The following is a 9,236-nucleotide window of genomic DNA, read 5'->3' as shown; positions in this document are numbered from 1 at the left end:
CCCATAGTGTCAAATTATAAAACGCCAAACTCTCGCCATCCCTTTATGTGACCGTCTTTAAACCTGATATCACTCTAAAGACGAAAATCTTCCGAAAATTTGAATAAAGTGTGTCATGTTACTTTTAAGAAAGTGCATCTCGCACATTCTATTCATAGATGGTTACGTCACTACGTTAGTGTCATCACTATACTAAGACGCATCACATTCCCCTGGTTTGGGGAATTATGCTTTCGCCAAAGTAGTTCTACGTAGGAAAGAAAATGTTAAGAATGAAAGAAAAATCGTGTTTTATTGTGTGTTTAAAACGGAATGTTGTTTAAAGAAATGTTTTTTAATCATGTTTAAATGTGATTTGGAATATCTGTTAAGACTGATAGCGATTATCCGAAGCAAGATTACCTGACCTACTTTCGCTTTCACTTTTCACTCGTAAGAGAAGTGTTACCCACAATTCGTTTCGCGTTAGTACACTGGTCAGTAAGACCGGTGTGTACACAATGCATCTCGCCTCATAAGTAAATTTTGTCAAAAGCCCTGTACCACATTGTACGCACGTAAAAGCTTCAGATTTCAACTTAGTCCCCGATGAAACCCACGGCATGGTATACGATACACCCAACGGCATGTGTGCGTCTGAAACATTTCCTGTATATAACCGATAAATTGAATATTTATTTCGGACCACGGCGGGACTCACAACGCTTAAATCGAATATTACTTAAGACGTTCTTAATATTGCATTTATCAAGCTAAAGATTACATTAGGGCAACAGTGAGATGTATCTATATGTCTAACGAATTATTGTTAAAAGTAAATGGAAACGCATTTACTATAAAATAAGGGTAATGCTATCGGTTTTAACTAGTATGTTGAAGATAAACAATGTTTTTTTTAAGCGAAAGTAAACGTGAACATGCATTTCGAAACTGAGCAAATGTCGAGTGTGAAACAACCCTTTGTTGTCCAGGGTGCGATTGTTTAAGCTATTTTCCTACTAAATAGTAGTTTGTTAAACGAGAGACACAACGATAAATTGTAGCATATTAAATGAAATAGACACAACTCTCTGAGTTAAGTTGTTGTTCGTGAGTTTTGTTTTGTTGGACGTTCATTTTATTGCAGATATATTCCAGTCTAGTTGCTATGCACTCCTTTTTTTAATGTATTTTTTTTACAAAAAGCATTAATTAACTCCAAATTGATTGATAACACGATGTCCATTAAATATTCAAGATATAAAAAAACGTTAATGTTATGTTAATTGTCAGAACCCTCCGTTTATGCCCCACATGCCGCATATTCGAAACACGGCACAAATGTATACTACTTTTGCCGGGGTGCCCGCTTTTGGTAGTAAAATCTCGGTAGTATTCTATACCTTTACGGAACTTCAAAATCTTTTCATGACTTTTTACAAGGATAGACAAGTATTTACAGGAATGAGCCAAATATTGGGAAATACATAAACCATTGTCATTTTAACAAATAATAACACCATTCCCAGTAGTCGTAAAAATGTTTTAAGAATGCAAAACTAAATTAAATTGAATACTTTTTATCTTATATTTCTTCCATACTTTGCCCCCTTGTGTGTAGTATAACGCGATTTCGATATGATTTTGCAACATGGTATGTTGCTATCTCTTTGCCGATACACCATATTTCGAAAGTGCAAAGAGATAAACCACGGCGACCAACCAAAACGGTTATTACCGAAAATATCGCGAGTAACCGCTCATACTTGAATCTGCACCGGATTATATGAAAATTGCAAGATGCTGAACGCTCTGAGCGTTCACAATGAAAATGTCAACAAAATCCCGGAAAAACAAATTCGGAACATCACACGGTATTTCAGCTAATGCTAAACGTACACAATCGATATGAATATAAAGTATTTTGATTTTAATAAAGAACGAAAACGAATGAACTTCTCAGTCGTATTTTAATAATAAGTTTAAGAAACTTGAATTTTTAATGGAGAAAGACAAAAAACATAAAAAACTACTACTTTACAATTTCGTACACATCATTCATATGTATAATAATACTTTTGCAAATAACAGGCATACGCATTAACGTGAGCATTTCCGTTCTTGAGAGGTGGCATATTGATTCCACAGGCACCGAGGAAAACGACAAAACCATAAAATACTGGCACCGGTTAAAGTCTGAAAAACGGCAGTGGATAATAACACGAAATCAAATGATTCATATGAAGATTTATACCTGACTTTCAGAAGGATTCGATTTATTTAAAAAATGCCTTTCGCGTTGACACCGCACTTGAAGTTGGTGCTGCGATGCATATGAGTAGTCGATTTGCAATCTTGCCATGCTCATTTGCCTTGTTTTGTTGAATTGTCTCTCAAAACGAACTAATTTAACAAAGAGAAACATGATGGACCATATGAGATTTTTGTCGAGCCGCGTGAGGACGATATAGTAGTAATAGTCCTCTGATGTGGTAGTCAAGCACCATGGAAATGTAATTTCCTAAGGTACCTTTAAAAGCTTTATCCCCGCTAGATCTACTTACATTTTACTGTGTGATTCTTATGCGATGTCTCCGTTTTTAAATCATGTTTGGGTGTAAATTGCATTCTTTTCAGAAACACAAACTTTGATACCACTTCTAGGCACGAAGAGCGACAGAGAAAGTCTAAATGGTCTGACGTAATTAAAATTTATGAAGTGACGAGGGGCTGTTAGTCAATACACTACCAAGACAAATGTGATGAATCGAATTCATGCCACTCATACATCACGGTATAGCATAAGATCAAATCATAATTGTTATTCTCAAAATTTAAATAATGCTAGGATTGTTTTAAATATTATGGATGAATAAGTCGTTCTATAAAAAACACGCTTTCTACATCATATTTTAAAAGAACCAATAGATTATGAAACTTTTAAAGCCAAGCCTGTATTACCCTTCAGGCTAGGATTTGAAATTATAAAGCTTAAAGAACATACTTGTCTAAACAAAGCCAATATGTTCTTATGTGTTCCGCTGGAGCCGGTCGTTTAACTATTTCCGGTGTCATCCGTTTAGGTTAGGTGCCGTGTAATCTCTATCAGTGCAATGATTCGCTTTGTTAGTTTAATATATCCGGGATAAGTTGGTGAGGCGCAACAGGTATTTTCGTCGTACTTTAAAAAATGATAGATTTGTTCATTTGTCAATATAATAATAATTATTATTATTAAATAATGATAATATTAATATTGAATGTATCGTGTTTTAACATACACATTTATACTTAGTGTATTAAGTTATTTTTGTACGGATGATACGAATGGCCGCTTGGATCTGTTTTGTTTTATTTTTTAGGTTGGGAAATTTACGATTTGACGACATTGTGTAACTCTTATAACATAGTGTTAAGTGATTTAATACCTGCAAAAATGTAGATTTAATAGATGTTCTTCGTTAACAATGTGTGTTGAAATATTTGTATGTCAACTACAATATTAATCAACTATGTAGGTATTTGCGTTGCGCGTATTTAAGTTTAACGATTCGTTCTTGTGCAATAATGTCACGCATGAGAAAAGTAGACTGACAATGATTGAAGAACACGAGGCCAACCACAGGTATTAGAAAGTTAAAAACAACACGTACTTTAAGAGATACATAATGTAGCCTCGTTTGGTGAAAACATGGCTTAACGTGTGTGCGTTAAGTGTCGTCCGCGGTTAGCCTGGGCTTTCCTCGGAGACCAATAAAGGGGCGCGAAACTTTCGTCCTAGACTGGATTTCCGTTTAGACGGACTTCCTGCTAACGCAATATTGCATAAAACGGAAAGTGTCGTCCCTTCGGACAGGCTTATCTTGGAAGACACTTAAAGCACATACCGTAAGCCCACTTTTCCTAGAACGCCGCTCATTGAATCTCTCGCAATCAAATATGTTTAAAAAGCTGACGACATGACAATAACTCGTTTTAGAAGGCCGAACAAACAAGCTGAATAAGCAAGCAGTTACGCGCGAATAAAATTAACAAACGTCTGGTTGTATATTATGCATAGATTATCATTTTTGTGTAATGATAATAATAATAACTTTATTTCACGAAGATAACACATTAAGAAATAGCATATCTTTTTTACAATGTGGTCTTCAAAAGCACAGTATATGTAAATATAACTCAACAATGTCTATCATACTGCAATCAGCCTTAAAATAATTACAAAAGCATCATATAATGAAAATAATAATACTAATACAAATAGTATTAATAATTTAAAATAATAGTAATTTAAATACAATAATGATAATAATAATAATAATAATAATAATAATAATAATAACAATAATAATAAAAATAATAATAATTATTATTATTATAATAATAATAATAATGGTTATTTCATTCTTTCATAAAAACAGACAATCACAAAGCAAAAAAAAAGAATAATAAAATAACCAAAGGCGGTATTTTAATCCATACAACCCACAATATCAAAAAAAGTTTTGCGTTTGTAGCAAATGATTTTTAAGGTGCCGTTTAAAGGAAATAATTGTAGGTGCATGTCTTATATTATTTGGAATAAGGTTCCATATATTTCTCGCACAAAAGGAAAAAGTACTTTCCATGCTTATACAAATCACTCCTTTTAAATCACAGTGCTAATACGCGTTTTCAAATTGTTGGTGTTGATATTCATGTCTTAATATCAAAAATCAATCGTAAAAGAACTTATTGGTAGTTTGTTTGCGTATGCCCCTGAACTACTGAAGCTAATCATAACGTCATGTCGTACTGTTGACTCATCCAGTACATTTGATTGTGAGAAACGGTATCGCTTACACGTGCACGAGTTCTATCTGATATCAAACTACTGCGGTAGTTTAGTTTGAAGTACACTACAATCTTGGTGTCATTGAACGAAAGCTCTTGATCAAGTTATCGTTAATATAAATTTTTACTTTTAACCGAATAATAATAGATATACAGATATCATTTGAGATAACTATATGAGTCGTGTTCTGAGAAAACTAGGCATAATGCATATGCGTAAAGTGTCGTCCCAGATTAGCCTGTGCAGTCCGCACAGGCTAATCAGGGACAACACTTTCCGCTTTTATGGTATTTTTCGTTTAAAGGAAGTCTTTTCTACTCCAGTTAAGGCGGAAAGTGTCGTCCCTGATTAGCCTGTACGGACTGCACAGGCTAATCTGGGACGACACAAAACGCACATGCATGAAGTCCAGTTTTTTTCAGAACGCGGCTCATTTAGGCATGTCACTTTACTTTTCTGATCCTCTTACTTAAATGAATGCGGTCCAGAGGAGACCGCAAACTCAGTACATTATTTAGCTAGTATTATAATGGATCGTGATTTTATTTGCAAATGTGTGTAACAATTTATTTGATTTTAAATTAATAGTACGGCTCTCATTTATTGTGCCGATTTTAAACTGTTTGGTATTCCAGGTTGAGTTGTATCATAAGTTTGCTAAAGACACTAATATTTAAGTATAACACTTCTATTATATAAGTCGTATTATGAGAAAACTGGACATAATGCATGTACGTAAAGTGTCGTCCCAGATTAGCCTGTACAGTCCGCACAGGATAATCCGGGACGACACTTTCCGCTTTTATGACATTTTTCGTTTAAATGAAGTCTTTTCTCAGCAAAATACAATTAAGGCGGAAAGTGTCGTCCCTGATTAGCCTGTGCGGACTGCACAGGCTAATCTGGGACGACACTTTACGCACATCCATTATGCCCAGTTTTCTCAGAACACGACTCATATAATGTGTGTGAACACTTTTGCTTCATTCGATCATATACGATATATTATCGTTTCTTTAACTTAAATGAACGACAGTATGTTAAAAAGAGATTTTGAAAGATTTCTACTATATATTTTATAAATTGAGAAATCGCTAAGATTTAGCGCAAACAAATTTTTGTTTACAGCTACCCTATGAATTGTTTGTGTTATTTTCTTGCTTAAGTCTGGTGTTAATATCAAACTTATATTCGCACCATACTTGTTGACAGACAAATAAATATCGTTTGGTTTTGTTCTAATATATAAGAAAGAGCTTTGGTTGAATCTTTTACCAGAAGAATTTCATTAGGGGTTTTATAAACCTGTAAACAACTCGAAAGCGAATAGTTTAAATGATAGATCGATGAGTTAAAAATCTGCAAACGAATTACCGACCAAAAACGATTTGTAATGATAAATTGACGTTTAAAATTATTTATATGGCCATGTTGTAAACTTACTGAAATTATTCAATGGCGGTGATTCATTTATAATAATTGTGTTTTGTATCCGTCCCCTGAGGACATGTGTATGTGTGTAAACAATATCGACTTAAATGGGCCTTTTTACGTTTTGGTAAATTGACAAAATCACAAAAAATTGTTTCAGATTCGCAATTTTTCGTGGCAGTTATGATATGTGTGGGGAAACAGTAATACTGAACATTAACCATGGTCTAAAATATCCATAATATGAATCTTTTGACGATTAAGAAAACCTGCAAATTATAGAGCGTTGCAACCGAAACGATTGAATAATTTGGAGAGTTCTGTTGTTGTCGTTATATTTTGTGATATTACAAGGGTTACTTATATACAAAGTATAAAATACATTACTCCTTGTATAAGCACAGATGGCCGAGTGGTCTAAACGATAGACTTTTACTTCAGGGGTCAGTGGTTCGAGCCCAATGGAGGGTGTTTTTTTTTCCTTCTTTAATTGTATTCTTGATTTTTACTGTAGCTTTTTAGAGCCCATGTTTACATTTATCAATACAAAGCATTTAATGACAAACTTCATTACATTCCAAAATCTGTGAAAATGCCAGTGTAAAAATCGCGGGAGCAGTGGTCTAATGGTAGGACACTGGCTAAGGGATCGAGAGGTCCCGGGTTTGAATCCCGCCCTGACCACTGGAATTTCCTTGAGCAAGAAATTTATCCCACATCTGCTCCTCTCCACCCAGGTGTATAAATGGGTACCTGTGAGGGAAATAAGCCAATTTGCCGTGGCTGCATACTGCGCCAAGATGTTAACGGACGACTCGTGACCCAGTGATCAGGGAAAAACATGTAAAGCGCCTTTGAACGCACCCGCGAGAATGAAAAGGGCGCTATATAAATGTGGTATAAAAAATAAATACAAATTTATATTTATAATTGCTGCTCTGAATTATATGCCGGATTGAAGATTGAAGTATTATATTTTTTTTATTTACTTTGTCATAAAAGAAAAAAATGGATTTCATATCTTTCAATATCCTATTGGTACCTTTACAAATGATCCGCGTGATTTAAAAAAGACCTTGGTACATATGCGCCCAACTTAGCTCCAGACCAGTTCGTTCGCACAGGGTGGCAAGGAGCTACCCTCACAGGGTGGCAAGGAGCTACCCTCACAGGGTGGCAAGGAGCTACCCTGCCAACTATAAAGTATCGCGCGGTTTCGTGGTACCATAAGCAGACACTATGACTTAAGAAGCGTATACGACGGCAGAGGCATATCTGGAGCGACGCCATTCGGTTTAGTCCGAAGACCTATTTTCGCACGACGCATTTCGAACCTTTTGCATAGTTTTATATAAATTCATACGTGTGCTAAAGTCGTCACAAAACATTGTCGCAAATATACATTATTATGTTAGTAGGGTATTTGACTATTCAAAAGACTACCAGCATTTATTATCCGACTTTATTTCATTTTCAGAGACTTTGTGAACAAAAAAACAATAGACGAAAAGAAATGGCAGACAAAGGAGGTACGGAAAAGCAAATGTTAAAATTATTGAAGCATCATCATCATCATCATCATCACAATCACCATCATCATCATAGTCATCAACAACATAAGCAAAATCATCATTCTCACCAGTATTAGTAGAAGTGGTGGAAGAAGTAGTAGTGGAAGTAGTAGTAGTAGTAGTTAGTAGTAGTAGTAGTAGTAGTAGTAGTATTAGTATTAGTAGTAGTAGTTGTTTGTAGTAGTAGTAGTAGTAGTAGTAGTAGTAGTAGGTAGTAGTAGTAGTAGGTAGTAGTAGTAGTAGTAGTAGTAGTGTAGTAGTAGTAGTAGTAGTAGTAGTGTAGTAGTAGCATTAGTAGTTAGTAGTAGTAGCAGTAGAGTAGTAGTAGTACTAGTAGTTAGAATAGTAGTAGTATAGAAGAGGCAGTACGTAGTAGTAGTATAAGTAGCAGTAGTATTAGTAGTAGTAGTAGTAGAAGTAGTAGTAGTAGTAGTAGTAGTTATAGTAGTAGTAGTAGTAGTAGTAGTAGTAGTAGTAGTAGTTGGTTGTTGTTATTGTTGTTGTAGCAGCACAGAGGCAGTAGTAGTTGTAGCAGCAGTAGTAATAGTAGTAGTAGTTGTAGTAGTAGTAGAAGAAGTAGCAGTAGTAGCAGCAGTATAAACAGTAGTAGTTGAAGCATAAGCAGTAGACGGTAGAAAAAACAGTACACAGGCCAATCGCAGCACAAGTAGAAGTAGAAGCAAGAATTGATAGAAGGGAAGTTGTCGTAGAAGCAGTATAAGTATTCGTAGCAGAAGTTGTAGTAGTTAGAGGAAAACAATGTATAAGTAATAGAAAAAGTGTTGTTGTTGTAGCTATTCCTGTTGTTTAAGTTAAATGTAGTTGTTGTAATTATTGAAGTAGAAGTAGTTGTTGTTGTTTTTGTTATTGTTGTTTTAAATAGTGCACAACGTTTAAGAAAACGTTTCATTCGAGAATGCTGGTAATTTAAAAATACTAATCAAAGAACTTCTTGCTATATTAAACAGGTTACGGAAGCACCCCCGGGCCAGTATCCCCCGCCCCAAGGTCAATACCCACCACCTCAGGGCTATCCTCCGCCGAACGCCGGCAATGCCCCACCCCCTCAGCAGCAACTCATGGGTCAACAGTCTAGCAGTGTTGTTGTAGTACAGGGGGGTGGCGGTGTAGTGGGCACTGGGAACTGTCCAGCATGCAGGGTAAGTCACGCGGCGCTCTGGAAAAAGTGGGCTTAATGCTTGTGCGTAAAATGTCGACCCAGATAAATCTGTGAGGTCCGCACAAGCTTATCAGGGACGACACTTGTTATAAAAGATTCTCTTTCAAACGATAATTGGCCTCAAAGGTACTCTACGCACATGAATTAAGTCCTGTTTCCAAGTCGTGTGATATGTTTATGAAATTTGCTCAGAGAGTAGTTTCCACAACGATACCTCTGATAAGTTTATTGCTCCATGTTT

This window comes from Dreissena polymorpha, chromosome 2 (genome assembly GCF_020536995.1).
Source record: "Dreissena polymorpha isolate Duluth1 chromosome 2, UMN_Dpol_1.0, whole genome shotgun sequence".
NCBI classification, from domain to species: domain Eukaryota; kingdom Metazoa; phylum Mollusca; class Bivalvia; order Myida; family Dreissenidae; genus Dreissena; species Dreissena polymorpha.
The sequence above is the reverse complement of the archived record's forward strand: the minus strand, read 5'-3'. Positions refer to the sequence as shown.